This window comes from Chlorocebus sabaeus, chromosome 20 (genome assembly GCF_047675955.1).
Source record: "Chlorocebus sabaeus isolate Y175 chromosome 20, mChlSab1.0.hap1, whole genome shotgun sequence".
Lineage (NCBI taxonomy): Eukaryota > Metazoa > Chordata > Mammalia > Primates > Cercopithecidae > Chlorocebus > Chlorocebus sabaeus.
The window spans coordinates 15,289,460-15,309,186 of record NC_132923.1 but is presented as its reverse complement, the minus strand read 5'-3'; the positions used below and the strand labels follow the sequence as shown (position 1 = coordinate 15,309,186).

The following is a 19,727-nucleotide window of genomic DNA, read 5'->3' as shown; positions in this document are numbered from 1 at the left end:
GGAATATTAGCTGGCCTGGATTCTTCAAAAATGCCAATCTCGGCCTCTGCCCCCTGGCAGGCCGGGCCTGCAGTGGTGAGGGGAGCCAGGCTGAGGGTGGGGGTGGGTGGCGGGCAGGCGGAGGGCGGGGAAGGGGCGCGGAGGAGGAGGAGGAGAGATGAGGGCAGCCGAGGAGGCGAGGGCTCTCGGGGACGAGACGGATGATGAACAAGCTTTACATCGCGAACCTGAGCCCAGCCATCACCGCCGATGACCTCCGGCAGCTCTTTGGGGACAGGATGCTGCCCCTGGCGGGACAGGTCCTGCTCAAGTCCGGCTACGCCATCATGGACTACCCCGACCAGAACTGGGCCATCCGAGCCATCGAGACCCTCTCGTGTAAAGTGAAATTGCATGGGAAAATCACGGAAGTTGATTACTCAGTCTCTAAAAAGCTAAGGAGCAGGAAAAATCAGATTCAAAACATCCCTCCTCGCCTGCATGGGAGGTGTTGGATGGACTTTTGGCTCAATATGGAACAGTGGAGAGTGTGGAACAAGTCAACACGGACACAGAAACCGCCATTTTCAATGTCACATATGCAACAAGAGAAGAAGCAAAAATAGTGATGGAGAAGCTAAGCGGGCATCAGTGTGAGAACCACGTCTTCAAGATTTCCTACATCCCAGATAAAGAGGTGAGCTCCCCTTCATCCCCTCAGCGAGCCCAGTGTGGGGACCACTCTTCCCGGGGAGCAAGGCCACCCCCTTGGGGGCGCTTCTCAGGCCAGACAGATTGATTTCCCACTGCGGATCCTGGTCCCCACCCAGTTTGTTGGTGCCATCATCGGAAAGGAGGGCTTGACCATAAAGGACATCACTAAGCAGACCCAGTCTCAGGTAGACATCCATAGAAAAGAGAACTGTGGAGCTGCAGAGAAGCCTGTCACCATCCATGCCACCCCAGAGGGGACTTCTGAAGCACGCCGCATGATTCCCGAAATCACACAGAAAGAGGCAGATGAGACCAAACTAGCCGAAGAGATTCCTCTGAAAATCTTTGCCCACAATGGCTTGGTTGGAAGACTGGCTGGAAAAGAAAGCAGGAATTTGAAGAAAATTGAACATGAAACAGGGACCAAGATAGCAATCTCATCTTTGTAGGATTTCAGCAAATACAACCCGGAAAGAACCATCACTTTGAAGGGCACAGTTGAGGCCTGTGCCAGTGCTGAGATAGAGATTACGAAGAAGCTGCGTGAGGCCTTTGAAAATGATATGTTGGCTGTTAATACCCACTCCAGATACTTCTCCAGCCTGCACCCCCATCACCAGTTTGGCCCGATCTCGCATCATCACTCTTATCCAGAGCAGGAGATTGTGAATCTCTTCATCCCACCCAGGCTGTGGGCGCCATCATCGGGAAGAAGGGGGCACACATCAAACAGCTGGCGAGATTCGCCGGAGCCTCCATCAAGATCACCCCTGCAGAAGGCCCAGAGGTCAGCGAAAGGATGGTCATCAACACCCGGCCACCGGAAGCCCAGCTCTAGGCCCAGGGACGGATCTTTGGGAAACTGAAAGAGGAAAACTACTTTAACCCCAAAGAAGAAGTGAAGCTGGAAGCCCATGTCAGAGTGCCCTGTTCTAACAAGTTTCCAGGTGATAGTGATGCTGCAGGTTCATGGACTGCACTGGAGGAGCACTGCTAAAAACTCTTAAATCCTACCAGAAAAAGAGCGCCAAGGCAGATAGAGCACAGTATATGTCTTGTATGTTATTTATTACGTTTTTTTCCGCAGTTTTCACAGATATTTTTATTAAATGATAATACCTCTAAAATGGTTATATTCAAATCTCCAAAGAGCCCACATTTTACTTACTGAAAAAATGGAAGTTTTTTTCGTATTTCCCTTAGAAATTGTGACAAGAGGTCAGCTTCTCCCTTAAAACAGTAGTACTTTTCCTCAGAGACAGTTGGTGTTACGATTCATCATCTTATACCCTCAGTAATTTTAATATCAACTTATTATTTCCATATTTTCTGCTTAAATGCAGACTTTCTGTGCATTAATAGTTAAAAATGTTCTAGCTCTTTCCCTTATTGTGTCATCATCTGTCTTAGAAAACTGGGGTTTGAAATGAAACAAGGTAACTCCAGCTTGTTGGTTAGAGATGGGTGCTTGGGACGTCAGGGAGTCTCTCCCTCCCAAGTATTGGCGCGGGGCCTGTAATTCTGAATTTCTTTCCATTAAGGTTTGCACTATCTTCTCTGCAGCAGCCTAGTAAGAGGAAATCACAAATAACATCAGAAAGATACCCTAGTAAAACAAAATTTTTGTTCTGGTATTATTTCTTCAAAGTCAACCATTCGTAAAAAACAAACAAACAACAACAGAAAACAGTGGGTCCTTAGGAAATAGTTCCCTTGCTTTCAGTTTACAGGGAAAAACATAGTAAAGCGAATGGAAAGAAAGTCTCACAGGCAGAATATTCGGGGAAAAAATGAATTTAAGACATCTGTAACAGATAAGAGAATCTGAAATAGGTTCCGCTAGAACTGTCAGGCTAAGGTGTTAAGATTCTGGTTTGAATTAGTATAACAAATGTCTTTATTCTTGGATAGCTGCTTTTTAGGGCTTGATTGCTCTTCTCTCAAACATTTGTGTGGTTTGCTCCCTTCAGGTCTTGGCCAAATATCACCTTATCAGGTTGGTCTTCTCTGCATATCCTATCCAAAACAGCAATCTTGCTGGCCAAAGGGTACAAGCTTTCAGGTATAAGATGAATATGTTTTGGGGATCCAATGTATAGCATGGTGACTTTAGTTAATAATACTGTATTATTTACTTGAAATTTGCTAACAGAGTAGATCTTAAGTGTCTTCACCATACATAAAACGTGTAGTGACGGATGCGTTAATTTGATTGTGGCAATCATTTCACAATGTATATGTATATCAACACATCATGTCGTACACCTTGAATATATACAATATTTGTCAATTATACCTCAATAAAGCTGGGAAATTTTTTTTTTAAACCCAGCAATCTCTTCTCTATCTCCAACACCCCTTACTGTGCTTAATTTTTTTCAATGCACTTACCATTATCTAATCGCTCTCTCTCTCTCTCTCTGCTTCCCCTACATGGAATGTAAATTTCCTAAAGACAACTTGGTGCTGAATCTCAAGCACCCAGTACAGTGTCTGGCACATAATAGACACTCACTATATATTTACTGAATGAATCAATTACACACATAAACATTTTTATCAGACCACATGATTAGGAGAATCTCAACCTCAAAATCACCAAACTCAGCTTGTTTCCTTTCAAATCCCAGTTTTCTAAGACAGATGATGACACAATAAGGGAAAGAGCTAGAACTTTTTTTTTTTTTTTGAGACAGAGTCTCGCTCTGTCACCCAGGCTGGGGTGCAGTGGCCGGATCTCAGCTCACTGCAAGCTCCGCCTCCCGGGTTTACGTCATTCTCCCGCCTCAGCCTCCCGAGTAGCTGCGACTACAGGTGCCCGCCACCATGCCCGGCTAATTTTTTGTATTTTGTAGTAGAGACGGGGTTTCACTGTGTTAGCCAGGATGGTCTCGATCTCCTGACCTCGGGATCCGCCCCCCCCCTTCTCGGCCTCCCAAAGTGCTGGGATTACAGGCTTGAGCCACCACACCGGGCAAGCTAGAACAGTTTTAACTATTAATGCACAGAAAGTCTACATTTAAACAGAAAATCTGGAAATCATAAATTGATATTAAAATTACTGAGGGTATAAGATGATGAATCGTAACACCAACTGTCTCTGAGGAAAAGTACTACTGTTTTAAGGGAGAAGCTGACCTCTTGTCACAATTTCTAAGGGAAATACGGAAAAAAAAAACTTCCATTTTTCAGTAAGTAAAATGTGGGCTCTTTGGAGATTTGAATATAACCATTTTAGAAGTATCAGTATATTATTAAAGTACCTTAATAAAAATATCTGTGAAAACTGTGGAAAACAAACGTAATAAATAACATACAAGACATATACTGTGCTCTGTCTGCCTTGGCGCTCTTTTTCTGGTAGGATTTAAGAGTTTTTAGCAGTGCTCCTCCAGTGCAGTCCATGAACCTGCAGCATCACTATCACCTGGAAACTTGTTAGAAGTCTCCCTCTGTTGTCCAGGTTGGAGCGCAGTAGCAGGATCTTGGTTCACTGCAACCTCCACCTCCACCTACCAGGTTCAAGTGATTCTCATGCTTCAGCCTCCCAAGTAGCTTGGATTACAGGTGTGCACCACCACCCCCAGCTAATTTTTGTATTTTTTGTAGAGACGGTGTTCGGCGGTGTTAGCCAGGCTGGTCTCAAACTCCTGGTCTCAGGTGATCTGCCCACCTTGGCTTCCCAAAATGCTGGGATTACAGGCATGAGCCACCACACCAGGCCCTCTTTTCAGCTGTTTTAAAACAGCATAATCACATATTTCCAAAATTGGTTTCTGCTGATTACTGATTAGGTCACTTTTACCACTAAAATCTTCCAACCAGTGCAATATTTGTACATATTTTGTTTTCAAGCACACACATGAAGGCCTAACAGTGATACAAGGCTTGGGTTCAAAATTCACTAGAAATTCTCACATCATTTTTTTTATTACCACTTAATCCAAGTGAATGTCACTTAATTTTAATAATGGTAAACACAACTAGGTTGAGAGAAATCCCAATTCATAGAATTTTCTAAAGGACAAGGCCAACCTGTCCCGAACATGGAAACTTTGTACCCATATCAGAGTTTTTCTTCATTAAAGTAAAGGATCTGCAACCAATTCAAATGATTGATCGAAACCAACTCAAGTTACTGATTGCATTGAATGTGTACCAAACCTCAGGCCATGGATGCCTGAGTCCTAGTGTTCCTGTGACATCCCCTTGGGGTGATGGAACTCTACCTTTCAATGACGGGAAGTCTTGGGAAAGAGCAACTCTCCTCTCCTTGTCTAGTATAGACAGCTTTTGTGTCTAACTCTACTCAGCAGGTGACCTATACCTGGGGCCAAGGGTAGGAAGTGTTCCTTCCTCCAACATCAGTAGCAGATGCCTTTTGTTTCATGTGAGAGAAGCGACCAGGTATCGTGTACAGAGTACAGCTCTGGTGGTGGCTGATCATGACTTGTATGCCTGCACCACTGAGGGAAGCTCAGGAAATTCTCTTTCCCTGCCACATGTCTCTTGTTAGTACTCAGGAAATGTGGACAGAAAAGACTTGGTAAATGGGCAAAAACATGCCAGGTATCTGGGACTCACGTAGATTCTAAGCTGTCACAATAGTTCACACTTGGCCTTTAAGAAATGATGAAAACTTCAGTGATTTTCTCCAACCAAGATTTATGGCTGCCATCTTTTTCTTCCATTATCTGGAAGGAAACTGGTTCATGTGTTTGTCCTTCTTTAGTGGGGTTTCTCATGCTTTGGACTTCAGTTGATCTAGTGGCCTTGCAACTTCAGCTCTCTGGTGGGATCAAAACAAATATGATTTTGCAGACCATACAGCTTTCTCTTGTCATTAGAGTGGAACAATTGTCTCTTACAGCTTTCTACATCTTAAACAACTGTAGAATCTATTTTATAAATTCTTTATCTTCTCTATTTCTAGACTAATTTCTCTTCAGGATAGTACACAAATTCTGTTAGCTGATCACTTCTTTTGAGGCTATGAGATAGAAATAATGAGCACCTTGAAGATCCCTGCAAAGGAGCATATTCATTTGGTGCTCAAGGGAAACCTGGGCCCAGACCAGTACTGAAACTCACAACTGTCACCCACGGCTCCAGTTAAATTGCATTTTTTTTAATTTTTTTATTTTTTTGAGACAGGGTCTCACTCTGTCACCCAGGCTGGAGTGCAGTGGTGTGATCTAGGCTTACCACAAGTTCCGCCTCCCAGGTTCATGCCAGCTCTAGTTAAATTTTTACAATGAGGCTCCTTCTTCTCAATCAGCCTACTAGTCTTAAAACAAGTTTGAAATAGGGACTGTCTTAAAATAGGCTTCCCAAGAAGCTAAGATTTGCTAGGACTCCAGTTTGTGGTCAAATGGGGACCAGCAGAGTACAGACAGCATTGTTGGTCCAGGAGAAGGCAACAATACAGGGAGATGCCATATTTTTTTATCAATCTCCAAACAGTTAGGTCAGTGAATATTCAAATTGGTGATGAAGTACTTGTTTCTTCAAGCAGGTGACAGGCAAAATTGGAAAAGTTGCCTTGGTTGTATAAATAATTGTGTGCTCAGATTGAATTTGAGGGTACACAGGTGCAGCCTCCAGTGGAGAAGAGTCTAAGAACAGGATGTGGGTAGAGGATGCAATTATGGAACTTGATATCTTCCCCACCTTTCTTTTCTTTTTTCCTATTTTCACTAGTCTTGTTATCCTAGTCCCATACGTCAATATACATACAACTAAGAGAGGCAATATCAATGCAAAAGACACAATATCTATACAGTGAAATTATATGATGCCTATTGCTAAAGGTACTTTAACTTCACATCATGTAGCCCAATAAGGTGAATGCCGCCCACCTACCAAGGGTATTAGTCAGCTCAGGCTGACATAGAAAAATACCAAAGGTTGGGTGGCTTAACAATAGACGTTTTCTCAAAGTTCTGGAGGCCAGAAGTTCTCCTTGAGTCTTTTGTGAGGTTGGATGTGCTAGCAGGGTTGGTTTCTGGGGAGGCCTCTCTTCCTGGTTTGCGGAAAGCCACTTTCTTGCTGTGTCCTCCCATAGTCTTTCCTCTGTGCCTGCATGGAGAAAGACAGAGATTCTGTGGTACCCTTCCTCTTCATATATGGACACCATTCCTACCAGATTAGGGCCCCACTGATATGACCTCATTAACATTAATTACCATATTAAAAACCCTGTCTCAAAATACAGTCAACTTGGGGGTTAAGCTTTCAACATGTGAATTCACAGGGAAACATTTCAGTCTATAACATCAAGCAATACGGATGATCCTCGGATTGTCTACCTCTTAAAACCTGTGACATTTGCCTGGTGATGCGGCCAGAAATAAGTTGTTACCAAGGCTGCTATTATTGCTAATTACATGATTAGGAAAGCACACCTGAGCTGGTTTGCATGACATATAGGAAAGAGTGCAGATCAAAGAGGTATGAAATAAAAACAGGGGAAACTGGTAGCAAACAAAACAGTGCTCTTTGAGTCATGAATCTAGGAAGGACTGAAATCATGCAATTTCAAGGAAATCCTCTTGTCTTTATCAGGAGAAATGACTTGACAAGGTTCCCAAACTAGGGAGAAAAGTTTGGTGTGGATTAAGGTCCACACCTGACAGTTCAGGATAACGTGAGTTCTTGGCTAATCAGCTATATGGGTAGTGGCAGGTGCCTGTAATTCCGGCTACTTGGGAGGCTGAGATAGGAGAATTGCTTGAACCAGAGTCGGAGGTGGCCATCTAGCTGAGATCGCGCCACTGCACTCCAGCCGCCGATGGAGTGAGAGGGAGAGAGAGGGAGAGGGAGGGGGAGGGGCGGGGGCGGGGGAGGGGGAGGGGAAGGGGAGGGGAGGGGAAGGGGAGGGGAGGGGAAGGGGAGGGGAGGGGAAGGGGAGGGGAGGGGAAGGGGAGGGGAAGGGGAGGGGAGGGGAAGGGGAGGGGGAGGGGAGGGGGAGGGGAGGGGGAGGGGAGGGGGAGGGGAGGGGGAGAGGAAGAAAGAAAGAGAGAGAGAGGGAGAGGGAGAAAGAGAGACAGAGAGACAGAGAGAGAGAGAGAGAGAGAGATCCCAGAATCATGGAGGACCTTGATTTAGGTCCTCATGTCATAGGCGAGACACCGAAGAGAGGAGGGTAAAGTTGGTCTCACTCTGCGTTTCCATGAGAGCATATGCTGGAGCATGTGCTGGATAGAAGAAACTTGCCAGCGGTTCAAGCATTTTTAAAGTAGAAGAAACTCTCCATAGGACAGGTTCGAACCACACACCTCCAAACTTGGAAGCAAGTCGCTCCGGCCTCACTTTGCAGAGCATGCGCCCATCCAACGCTAGGCGGAGCCACTGCCTTTTCTAGAATAATTGTGCAGGCTCCGAAGCCTTAGAAAACCGGAGAGGTGCATCTTGCCGGCTACGATTGAAACCCATGCATTGAATGATTCCCAAGCTAGGAGGGCAGCGGAATGGCCTTCGCCCCTTCCTGCCCCTCGCCGGCGTCAGAGCCAGCGTCCCGGGAAAAGCCCGGGTCCACGACTTCCCAAAGGAAGCAGAACGCCCGTGGGCTCTAGTGATGGCTCTTCCCGTTCTTGGCTCCGCCTTCACCCGACTCTACGCCGCTTGGGCTCCACTAGCTAAACTCGGCTTCGGTCGGTGGGGCGGGAGAGAGAAAGCGCGAAAAGCAGAAATACGGAGAGGCGGGAGGGAAGCAGAGGAGGTGCGGATGAGGACAGAGAGACCACCTGAGAGAGCCCGGTGCAGGGAGGCCCAGGCTGGAGTGAAGGAGATGAGAATTGTTCTCGTCCCGTATTAGGATTGGGAGGAAGGGAGGGAAAAGCAGAGCGGGCATGAAAGGGAGAAAAACGTGAACTACGTGAACCCCCTGTGGCTGGCTCGGAACAAAGCCGCCTAATAATCGAAATGTATTGACGTCAAAACTGCTAGAGCAAGCACAGGCATTGCCGCTTAGCCTGTGGCTCGCCGTGATCGTATAGTGGTTAGTACTCTGCGTTGTGGCCGCAGCAACCTCGGTTCGAATCCGAGTCACGGCAAAGTTGTCCTCCAGGCAGTCAGTTGGCCCTTTTGCTCCCCGCAACCAAGCGCGTCAGGGTAAGGCAGAAATGTATTCTGCAACATTCTCTTCCAACAACTTTAGGGTGCCGTTTTAATTTCTAAATCTATGTCATATCAAATTCATCTCCTGACCACAGCAAGCTTAGCATCTACTAATGTCCTGATCCCCAGAAAACTTCTCTATACTGTAAATACACTGGCAAGAGTTTCTTCTCTGCTGTTCAACACCTAAGGGCCCTGTACCTCCCTCCATTTCTTCCCTACTCCTCTCTCACTGCATCTCCTTCTCTGTCCTCTCTCTCCTCCGGTACAGCTGAGAATCCCAGAGACACCTGAAACAGAGAAGTGGACAGGTGCAGTCTAATCTATGTCCAAGAACCCAGGTTCTGTGTTGAAAATCTACATCAGCCCTTGCCTGACCTTGGGTAAGTATCTTAAATTTTATGTGCCTCAACATTTTTCTATGGAAGGTTGGGCCATTCACAAACTCTTCCTTACACTGCTGTTGTCAGACATGCCTGGATTTACTGACTATTCAATCAATAATGTAATCACTAGAATTATAAAAATCATTGTCATTGTCCTCTGCCTTATTTGTGAACAATCATTCTCCAGATTGTTTTCACTTTACCTTTGCTTCTAGAACTTCACGTCGATGATATCACGGTGCATCTACTCTGTTCTATGTGCTTCTTTCTCTCTGCATCATGTCTCTGGCTCTGTCCATTGCTCAGTGTAGCACATATTCATTCCTCTTTCATTGCTGAGTAGTATTCCATTGCAGGGAAATAGCACAGTTTGTTTGCCATTCCCGCCCCACCCCTACCCCTATAATGAGCATTTGGCTATTGGCTATTCTGAATAAACCGGTATTGGCTATTCTGAATAAACCGGTATTGGCTGTTCTGAATAAACCTGCTTTGAACATTCTTCCCACAAGAGATATTGAGGGTGTCTGTTTTCATGTCTCTTGGGGGAAAACCTAGGTGCAGAATTGCAAATGCCAAAGAGTGGGATATGTTCAAGTTCATAAAAACTGACAAAACTTGTCCCAAAGTAGTAGTGTCATTTTATGTTTCCACCAATGAATGACATGTGAGAGTTGTGGTTGTTCTTCATCTTCTCCAAGATTGGGTATTTCCTCTCCTCATAAATTTAGCCATGCTACTAGGAGTTATAGTGGTGTCTCAATGTGGTTTTAATTTCCATTTTCCTGATAGATAATAATATTGAGCACTCTTTTATGTGCTTTGTTGACCATGTGCTTTGTTGACCATACTTTTATTCTAAAGTATCTGTTCAAGTCTTTTACCCATCTAGCACATTTGGGTTTTTTTTTTTTTTTTCTTTAATTTCCAGTTAGGAAGATCTCACCATACATTATAGTTACAGGGTTTGGGGGTCAGATAGGTTTTGTGACTGTTTTCTCCTCATCTGAGGCTGGCTTGTTTCTTCATTTTCTATGTAGCATCTTCTGATGAGAAGATATGGCTAATGTTCATGAAATCGAATTTATCAAGTCTTTCCTTTTTACATGTTTTTTCCTGTGCCCTGTTTAATAAATCTTGTCTACCAACAAGTCACAAAGTATCCTCGAAATGCTTTATACCTTTAGCTTTTAAGTTTTGGTCTATAATGTGCCTCAAGTTACTTTCGAGTGTAGTGTGAGGAAGAAATAACCTTTTTGGTCTCCCTCTTCCCCCATATGAAAGTCCATTAATTGAAACTATTTCTTTTGCCTCATTGAACTGCTTTTATTGAAAACCTATGGCCAGTCATGGTGGCTCATGCCTGTAATCCCAGCACTGTGAGAGGCTGAGGCTGGTAAGTCACTTGAGCCCAGGAGTTGGAGACCAGTCTGGGCAACATGGCAAAACCTCATGTCTACTAAAAGGTGCCTGTAGTATGAGCTACCTGGGAGGCTGAGGCAGGAGGATCCCTTCAGCCTGGGAAGCAGAGTGAGACCTTGTCTCAGAAAATGAGACAAAATTAACAAACAAAAAACCTATGGACCATATAGCTGTGGGTCAATTTCAGGTCTCCCAAGTCAGTCTGTTGATGTACTTGTGTCTCCCAATGCCACTTGCACACTGCCTTGTTTATAACAGCTTAGTGAGTCTGAAAGTCAGGTTGTACAAGTCCTCTGGTTTTGTTCTTTTTCACACAACACAATAACCTTTGAAATAGGTCATAATTCATGTAACCATCACATAGGTCAAGATATGCTGTCACTTCATCCCTCTCATTTCAGTGTGGGACACATGTCCTCACTCACCTATGCTGATTGCCCCCTCGGGGCCAAGGATCCTCTCTTCTACCCTCTGATGAGAATAAATCTCCAGTTGTCTGCAGGGAGGATGAACATGCAGAAAGTCCACAACACTCAGCACAAAGTCCAGATTTTAGTGGTGGGGTTGGTTGGAAGGAAACTCATGTTTCAGGCCTTTCAAAATCTTAGGAAAAGTTTTCTTTATTTCTAACTGTGAAATGTACAAAGCTTTGGGTCATTTATAATTTCTTATTCTTCTAGAAAGATCACAGGAGGCCTAATGTTTGTGTCCCCCCAAAATGCCTTGGTTGAAACTCTAACCTTCCCCCACCCACCCCTGGAAAGTGTTAAAATTAGGAGGAGGGGCCTTTGGGAGGTAATTAGATCCAGAAGGTGGAGTCCTCCTGAGTGGGATTAGTGCCCCTATAAAAGGGACACTAGAGAGCTCTCTCTGCCTCTTTCAGCCACTTGCAGATGCAATGGGAAGATGGCATCTACAAGCAGGAAGAGGTTCCTTACCATAACCCTACCATGCTGGCACCTTAATCTTAGACTTCCAAACTCCAGAACTGTGAGAAATGTCTGTTGTGGATGAGCTACCCAGTTTATGGTACATTGTTATGGAAGCTCCAACTAAGACAGAGAAGGAGTCCCATGGAGGGTGTCTAATTTTTGATGCTGGTTCTTGAGTCCTTCGAGTGGGATGTTGCAAATTAGAAACTGAGGGAGAGCTGACCTTTCCTGCATATGAAAGAAGAGAGTGGAGAGGCAGGGATACAGAATGGGGAAGACTAAGCTGGTACCAGAAAACTGATTTCAGGGTCTGGCACTTGAATGTCTGATTTTGGAGAAAGAGAAGACACTGGTGGGTGTATCCAGAGAAGACCTTTAGTGGAAACAGCAGATGTTTAAAAGCCATTCGATTACATCTTTCACTTGTTTGTGTGTAGACCCTCTTTTCCTATCTTTGTAAGTGTGGCACAGGTGAACTGGATGCGTTTGTCCAATGTGTTTTTGGAATGCACGTGTAAATAAAAATGACTGTGTTATACTTCAAATACTCACCCCGGAACCTCATAGACTCCCCTTAGGCTCCGCCAAATGTGCATTGAAAGTACAACAGGCCAGTCGTGGGGATTCATTTTCATTGTACATTTCTAGGAAGAGGGAGGAGGAGGAAGAGTGGGACAGTCTCAACAACGGTTGCTCTACTCTTACCGAATACATGCTTCTCAACAGATCTGCCCTTACTTCAAATAAGAGCAGTTGGAACAAGAAAAGGTGTTCAGTTGTACCCTTGGAATCCACAGAAATCCTGGGTAGGGAAGCTCGAGTACCACCAACTGGAAAGAGGGGGATGCCTACTAGCTGATTCGGGGCCCATTGTGGTAGGCTTTGTCCACTTTGGAGACAGGGACTCATCTCGCCTTGGCCAGCCACTGGAGGACCGGGAGGACCTTCAGAGGAGGTTAGATCGACTTCATGGTGACTTTAGATCCTGAAACCTCACAGGATTTTTCTTCTCTTCCCTTCAATCTCTCTTCCACTAACCCAACGGGACAGGACTGGCCGCCTTTCTTTCTGGTCAGAAAGGGGTCCCTTGCGGACAGGACCGAAGTGAGCAGCTTGTTTCCGCTACGTGTCCTTTTGGGCCTTGGCTTCTTTGGAGCTTATGCTGACCGGAGACCTACCTCGGGGCGAGCGGGACCAGCAGGAGCTGGGAAGGGTGGGAAGGGTGCGCACCGGGGTGGAGGGTGAGCGCCAGGGGGTCGGGAACCACAGTCACACTCTCCTATTCCCCTCGCACAGCGCACCTGCCCCCTAGGATGCCAAACGAGGTGGGCCCTAAGGCTTCTCTGCAGGCCCAACCGACAGGCCTGAAGTTCCAGGAGGGGCAAGAGGCTCCTCCTTGAGCGAACCCAGCCTTCGACCTGGCTGGCCCTGGTCAACAGGCTTGGAAGAGGCCGCTTTGGAGGATAGAACGGAAGGAAAGACCTAAAGGTGGAAACTCAGAGATGTTAAAAGCCTCAAATCCTAAGGTCAACTGTGTTGGGGAGGGAGGGGGTCTCCAGCTGGATCGACCCCTGAGCCTTCATCTGGAAAGTCCTCTGCACAAGCTCAGAGCAGGACTAGGCGCACCAATACTCAACAAGGGGCAACTTCGCCTTCTCCATCCCCGCTGAGACACTAGGCCACGAGTGGGGGAAGCGGGGAGGGAGAATGTTAACCCCTGGCATCCATCTAGTTAGCGGAGGCGACGGATGCTGCTAAACACCTTACAATCCACCGGAGGGCCCTCTCCCACCCCGAAATAGCCATTCTGCGGAGGTGGAGAAACTCACGTGTAGATCGATGCCCACGCACTTGACCGACGGGAAATCACGAATTGGTTACCAGTTCGATCTTGGCTTTGAGGAAAAATCTCAAGCGTCAGTTTGTACCACCAACTGGAAATACGGGAATGCCTACTAGACTGGACGCCTACGGAAAGCAGCCCGTCTCGGTTTCCGCATCCGTCTGAGTCCTTTATTACGTCGGGGATGCCAAGGTCTGAGTCCTTTATGATGTTCAGGGTGACCCGGTCTCACCCCGGGAGCCTCCTCCCTCCTGCCTGCTCCTGGCTACCCAGTGCGAGGCTCTGGCCCCGGCGACCCGCTACTGTCTCTCCATGCGCTGCCGCTTCGCAAAGGCACATCTGTAGGTCAGTGGTCAGGTTCTGCCGGGACTCTGCAACTCGCTCCGGGACTCGTGGCTTTGGTGAGCCTTGCGGAGTGCCGGGTGCGTCGCCTGCGTGCTCCTCTTTTGGAGAAAGGAGGGAGGAAACGGCCTTATGAGAGGACTCCAGGAGCGACCAGCGACCCCCACAAGTCCCAAGTCTTCCCAGCGCACAGGGAAACTGTCACTTCAGTGGCGAGGAGGTTGAAAATGCCCCATCCTGTGCCTCCCAGGTGGTCTAGTGGCTAGAATAGCGCTTTCACCGGCGCAGTCCCCGGTTCGATTACCAGTCAGGGAATCGTTTTGCACTGACCGCCACCCCGCAGAAACCTTCCTTTACGCCGCTGTAAGCGGGCCTTCTCCAAGGGCCGGAGACAGAACAGTCTCCGCAGTGGAGGGCAAGTCCTGGTGGGTCACTTCTCATGACACAGCGCTCTTATTTACCTCCGTGTCTGTCATTCGCACAAGCGGCTTTACAGAACGACAGAGCGTCTCGCTCAGGTGTACACCGCCGTGCAGGGATGCCAGCCCTCCTGGAGCTGCACCCAAGAAGCCCACCGTCTTTGCCGCCTCCGCCATCCCGGAGGCGCCGATCGGGCTGAGCTGCGAATGACTAAGAGAGAGGCCAAGCCAAGTCGTGGCGTTTCTCCGTGCCACAAGTTGTCAGCTGACACGGGACGGTCAGCGGAGCGTCCTCACCTCCGTTCGCATGTAACGTGCTTCTTAGGCCTTCAGAAGAAGCGACTGGAGGAGATGCCTGCGAGGTTGGAAGTCGGGTGAGCGGCGGGTGAGGTCCTCCAGGACCGCCCGTTTGTAGACTGAGCGGTAGAGGGAGACGATATTTGCTGAGCCAACAAAGACAGCAGGTGGAGTAGGCACAAATGGAAAACTGTGGCCCGTGCCCTAAGCAGAAGGCAGGCGTGAAAATTCAGCACTAGGACGTTAAAGCGATGGTACCACCGTCAAATCCCACACAGTCTACACTCTACCAAGCACTTGCGCACGCTCCCCCTTTTCCATTCAGTACTCCCAAGAGGGGTTCGGAGGAATCCCGCGTCCACTGTAAGCTCAGGGGAGAGCGGGAGCCAGGGAGGTGAAGTGCACAGACTCAGCAGAGGCGGCGGGCAGAACCGCGGGGGTGAGAGGGCGCGGTGGCTACGGGTCGGGAGCCGCTGCTGAAGGGAGGCCTGGGTTGTCCGGAGGGTGACTGTCGGTGGAATCTTTGGCGGAGAGTGGTTTGGAAGGATGGCGACTGGCGAGCAGAGCGGGGCGTTCGGCCAGGGGAGAGGAGGCTGTACTGTTTCTCCTCTCCCCTTACCTGCCGGAGGACAGACAGTGGTCAGGAAGGGGGTTCTCCCTGGACTAGGCTAGTCCACCGCACTTCGGCTGCGCTGACCCCTGCGATTTCCCCACACGCGGGGCCCTCGTCTGCGGTGCTGTTCGCGCTACCCTGCGGCTGGGTTCGCGCACTCACTCTCCTGACAAGCCTTGGCTCACCGCCGACGCGGATATCGCCGCCACAGACCCTTCCCGCTCTTCTAGAGATTTTGAGTGCGCTTCCTTGGTTTTCTCACTGAAGTTCTCCAACAGACAGATGTGAGTTCTCGGTCTTTCACACGCTGAATTTGGCGATTGGCAAAAAAGCCCTGACCCAGAGCTTGAGTCTCCTCCCGGCCTGCACACGACTCTCTGACTCCCGCCTCCAAGCGTGGCTCTTGACTCGCTGGTGGGCAGCGTCCACCAAGTGTGGAACCGCGGCAGCCGTAGCCCCCGCAGGCTGGCGGGCCGACACTAGCAGGAGAAATGACACAAGGCGTCTGTGGTGGGAAAGCATGGGAGACGTCGCTTTCCCACCGGGCGAGAAGGTCTCCCTACAGTCTTTGGAGACCAGATGGATGGAGGTATCCCTTTCAGGAACAAGGCGGCTGCTCCTGAGGCCTGGCTCCGCACGGAGGCTCCTGGGTCCCGCGCACCCTCTCCCTACCCGCTGTAGCCAGAGCTGCTTCACACATCTCAGCTGGCTTCCTCTTCCGCCTCTGCCTCCTCTTCCTCCCCAGCCATCCTTGGAACAGCAAGGCCCCCAGCCCGTGGGAAAGACCTAGCCTCCTCTCCAGCACTTGGAGAGGGAGTCGGATAGATGTCTCTTAACACCAGGAGGACAGAGACACCTTCCCTTGCTGCTTCTCTTGGCGCAGCCGGTCCAGGGGGCTGGCTCAGGGCCCAGGACTCCTTGCTCCTCCTGGAGGGCCTGGGTCGCGTGGCCCAGGAGCTGGCCACATGGGCATCTCCCGCACTGCTCCTCAGGGAATGGGAGGCGTTATCCTGCAGGGCCCACTCTTACCCATGAAAGACGCTCGGGAAATGCTCCCGCGGAAGCTGGAACTGTGCGCGTTTGACCACTTCGGGGTGAAGCTTCCGTCTGCCCATCCTTCCTTCGGAGGGTCTGGGGGGAGAGGAGAAATGCTCCAGGACGATGCCCTTTGCAGCGTCTTAGCCGAGACCAGAGAAAAGGAGGGTGCGTCTTCCTAGAAGAAGGTGGCCCGAGGCCTGCGGTGGCAGGGAGGCTCGCGGAGCAGGAGCGCCCTCTCTCCTCCCGAGCTATCCGGTGGCTTCCTGCATCCCTCTTGCTCTCTCTCCTACTCCGGCTCTTCTATCCTGGTGTTCCTTGAATGCCTATCTTCCTTTTGTGCCACGGAACTTCTGACGCCCGCTACAAGTTACTCATTTCCTTGGTTGTTCTGAACTTTAAATAAGGTAAGGTATGTTACCTTATGCATTTTTCATTGTTAAAAATAGACAATACTGATGATTCAGATGATGTTACTGATGAAAATAATAACTGAAGACAATTATTGAGCATTTATGGCACTTTTACATACATGGGGTATTGAATGTTTTATACTAAAGGAATTTGAGGAAATATTTATGCTAAAGGAATTTGAGAAAACAACAGAAGCAGGAAGGTGACTGTCACCCTCCCCCTGCCCTTATTTCCTGAAGCCGATCATAACACTCTCATGTGAGAGGTGCCCTCTCTGTACCCAGAGGAAAGGTGCATCCTGGAGTGTGAAGACACAGGGACACAGAGAAGAGCCTGAACACAGAGGCCTGGCTACATTTTCCCCAGTTTCTTACTGTTAGGTCATACTTTTTTTGTCTTATCATACTTCTCCATGAGTATCCACTCTTCATAAAACATACTGTTAAAAAACAACAACAACTGAGATTTAGCTGTTTCCACGGGTCTTCATTTCCTTTGAAGGCACTCCTGTCATGTAAAACTTACATTAAATAAATACATATGCTCTTCTCTTGTTAGTCTGTCATATATATTATATATTTATAAAAGTATATATACTTATATGTAATTTATATAGATGATATGTAAGTATATATATACTTTTATAAAATTGAGCTTAGACTCTATTTTACAAATATTCCATTTAATAGTGCATGAATTTAACTGAAGACACAGAGACACAAACAGAAATCAAGGAATTCCTGAGCTCTCAATCACTGATAGACACTTTTCTAAGGCTAAACATACACTAAATTAAGTAGAAGACATTAAGATTTGGAGTTTTTGTTTCTCTTTTCATATACTATATGTTTTATTAGTTTGTACTAACATATTCTCATATTACAAAGGCAATTTAGTGGAAGAATATTCTGATATTTGAATCATCTGAAATAACACAAACAGAACTATACATTCAAAATAATTCTCATTTAGATAACAAAAAAAGACAAGTTAAACAACAAAAAAACTTTTCCTTTCCCACAGGTGGACATTGAAGTGAACCTAATTCGGTTTTCCTTTTAAAAGCCCCCATAAACAAAAGTAGTTTAAAGCCTATTTAAAATGAATAAAAGATTGGTTTACTAAACTACTGGTCTTCAGCACCGTTTTCTCATTTCTGTTGTTTGGATGTAGGTTCTTGTTTGTCTGTTTCTTCTCTTGCTCTTTTCATAGGTCCAGTTGCACCATTTTCATCATGTTCATCATTAGCAAATTTCATTTTCTTGCCCTGAAACTGAACTTTTTCTTTACCAGACCCAGGATAGGCAGCTTTATTACCCTTTCCTTTTCCTTTAAATCTGCAACCTTTTGACTTCCATATGTTTAGGGATTCTTGTTGGTCTACTGTTATTTTCTTCAGTGCTTCTTTTTCCACCTTTCCTTCTAGTACTTCCCAAGTCACTTCTTTATTCCATAATTGTAGGTTACCATTATTTGCATCTTTGGCTTTACCCAATGCTTCCTTGGCTTTTTCTTTAAATAGAATTATTCCCTCTTTGGTCCTCTGATGAAGTCTATCCATTTTATTTCACCATGATTTCAGAAAAGGATGTGTAAATCTTCTCTACAGGTCTGATCATCTAAATCACCTGAAAACTTCAGCAAGCATCCAATCTTTTTTTCTAGAGATTTCATTTCAGCATCTTCTTCTAACTTTTGATTTGCTTCTTGCTCTCGTTTAGCTCTTAATTTAGCTTCCACTTTATTTTGTTATCTTACTTCATTTATTTATTTATTTATTTAGGCAAAGTAATTATCCTTGAAAAGTATTAGCAGGCCTGTGTCTTTGTACTTCTGGCCAGGGCCCTCTACAAACTTCTTAGTAGATTCAATGCTATCAAACACAACAAAAATTGATCCCTTAAATGTTTTATGTAATGTTCTTCTCATCTGAATATTTAGTACTTGACCTTTATCTTCTAACCATTCTTTTGTGTCATCGAGAGTTGCATCAGTTTGGAAGCCTTTAATATAAACAGATCTGTTTCTTCACATCATTTTTGTACTCATCAGTCACTTCAGGTAGGGGTTTGCTTGGAGACCTTCTGATTTTAGTTTTATCTTCACTAATTTCCATGAGTTCTGCCTTGGATTTGCTCCGTGTTTCCACAATTACATTAAAGTCTGTTGTTAGTTCAACCTGTTGAATTTTATCATTATCTCCAAAGATACCGAACCTTCGTCCAGTTTTATCTGTTTCCTTAAAAGCTTGTCCCGTGGCAAATTGAAGTCTCCAAAATAATATTCAATTTGACGACAGATTTGGGCCTCCAGGGCAGCCATCTTTTCATTATCACCATTTTCAGCCATCGTGGCTGTCTTTAAAGTTCCAGTCCCACAGAGCCGTGCCACAGGCTCACAAACAGCAACAGCAACGACTCCTGCAGTGGTTTTCTTATTACTTTTTACAATTAAGTTGATTAAGGTGTGAGTTGACTATGGTACAACACATCCGTTTCAAGTTTGATGACGTGTCTATTACTCTAAAAGGTCTTTTTATGCGCTTTGCAGTCAGTCCTACCCTCCCCCTGACCCCAGCAATCAATGATGTAGTTTCTGTCACTATATGATGTAGTTTCTGTCACTATATGTTAGTTTTACCTGTTCTAGAAATTCAGCTTGATGGCGCTACACAGGATGCCCTCTTTTCATCACTCAGCATGAGGTTTTTGAGAGTATCCACACTATCTCATGTTTTGTAATGTGTCCCATTTTATTGCTGGATAGTTCCGGTAATTCGAGTAGATCGCAGCGCATTCTGCTGACATGTGAGACTGCGGTTCTGACCTGCGGGCCTCTGTGAATATGCGCAAGGGCACCTGGGCTCAGAGCCATTCCCATCCACAAAGTAAGCGTGTTATGTCTACAACCGAAGACGGACACAGAGCCCCAGAGACCCTGCTTTCATCCCAAAGAACAGCACCCGACTGCGTAGAGTTTCTACCTGGCTCTGTGAGGTGAGAACACATTCCCCGCCAGCACAGAAATCCCACAAACTCCTGTGGGGGCTGCAATTAGAAGCAGAGGCTGTGTTAACGGTAACTCTAGAGGCTGTGGAAAAACACGAAGATTTTCACAGAGCGTGAGAACCCAGGAGACTGGAGACCATGGACCAATCTCTGCTAAAAGCAGCCCCACGTAGAAAGGAAGGAGTTCTGGGGCCCTCGCGCTAGT

The 19,727-nt window shown here is 46.7% G+C and overlaps 1 long non-coding RNA gene, 1 other non-coding gene and 2 pseudogenes across 2 annotated transcripts; 2 read left to right on the top strand and 2 right to left on the bottom strand.

The window, feature by feature from the left end:
* The first annotated feature begins 180 nt into the window (after positions 1-180).
* Positions 181-1,690, top strand: LOC119624197 (insulin-like growth factor 2 mRNA-binding protein 2 pseudogene; annotated as a pseudogene).
* A 6,985-nt stretch (positions 1,691-8,675) lies between these two features.
* On the top strand, positions 8,676-8,747 carry TRNAH-GUG (transfer RNA histidin (anticodon GUG)). The gene has a single exon. It is a non-coding gene; the product is annotated as a tRNA-His (tRNA).
* Positions 8,748-11,223: 2,476 nt separating this feature from the next.
* LOC140709335 (uncharacterized) lies at positions 11,224-14,699 on the bottom strand. Its single transcript, XR_012089857.1, has 2 exons — positions 13,381-14,699; positions 11,224-12,195 (listed from the first exon to the last, which is right to left on the bottom strand). It is a non-coding gene; the product is annotated as an uncharacterized lncRNA (long non-coding RNA).
* A 2,620-nt stretch (positions 14,700-17,319) lies between these two features.
* On the bottom strand, positions 17,320-18,870 carry LOC103247229 (lupus La protein pseudogene; annotated as a pseudogene).
* Positions 18,871-19,727: the final 857 nt, after the last annotated feature.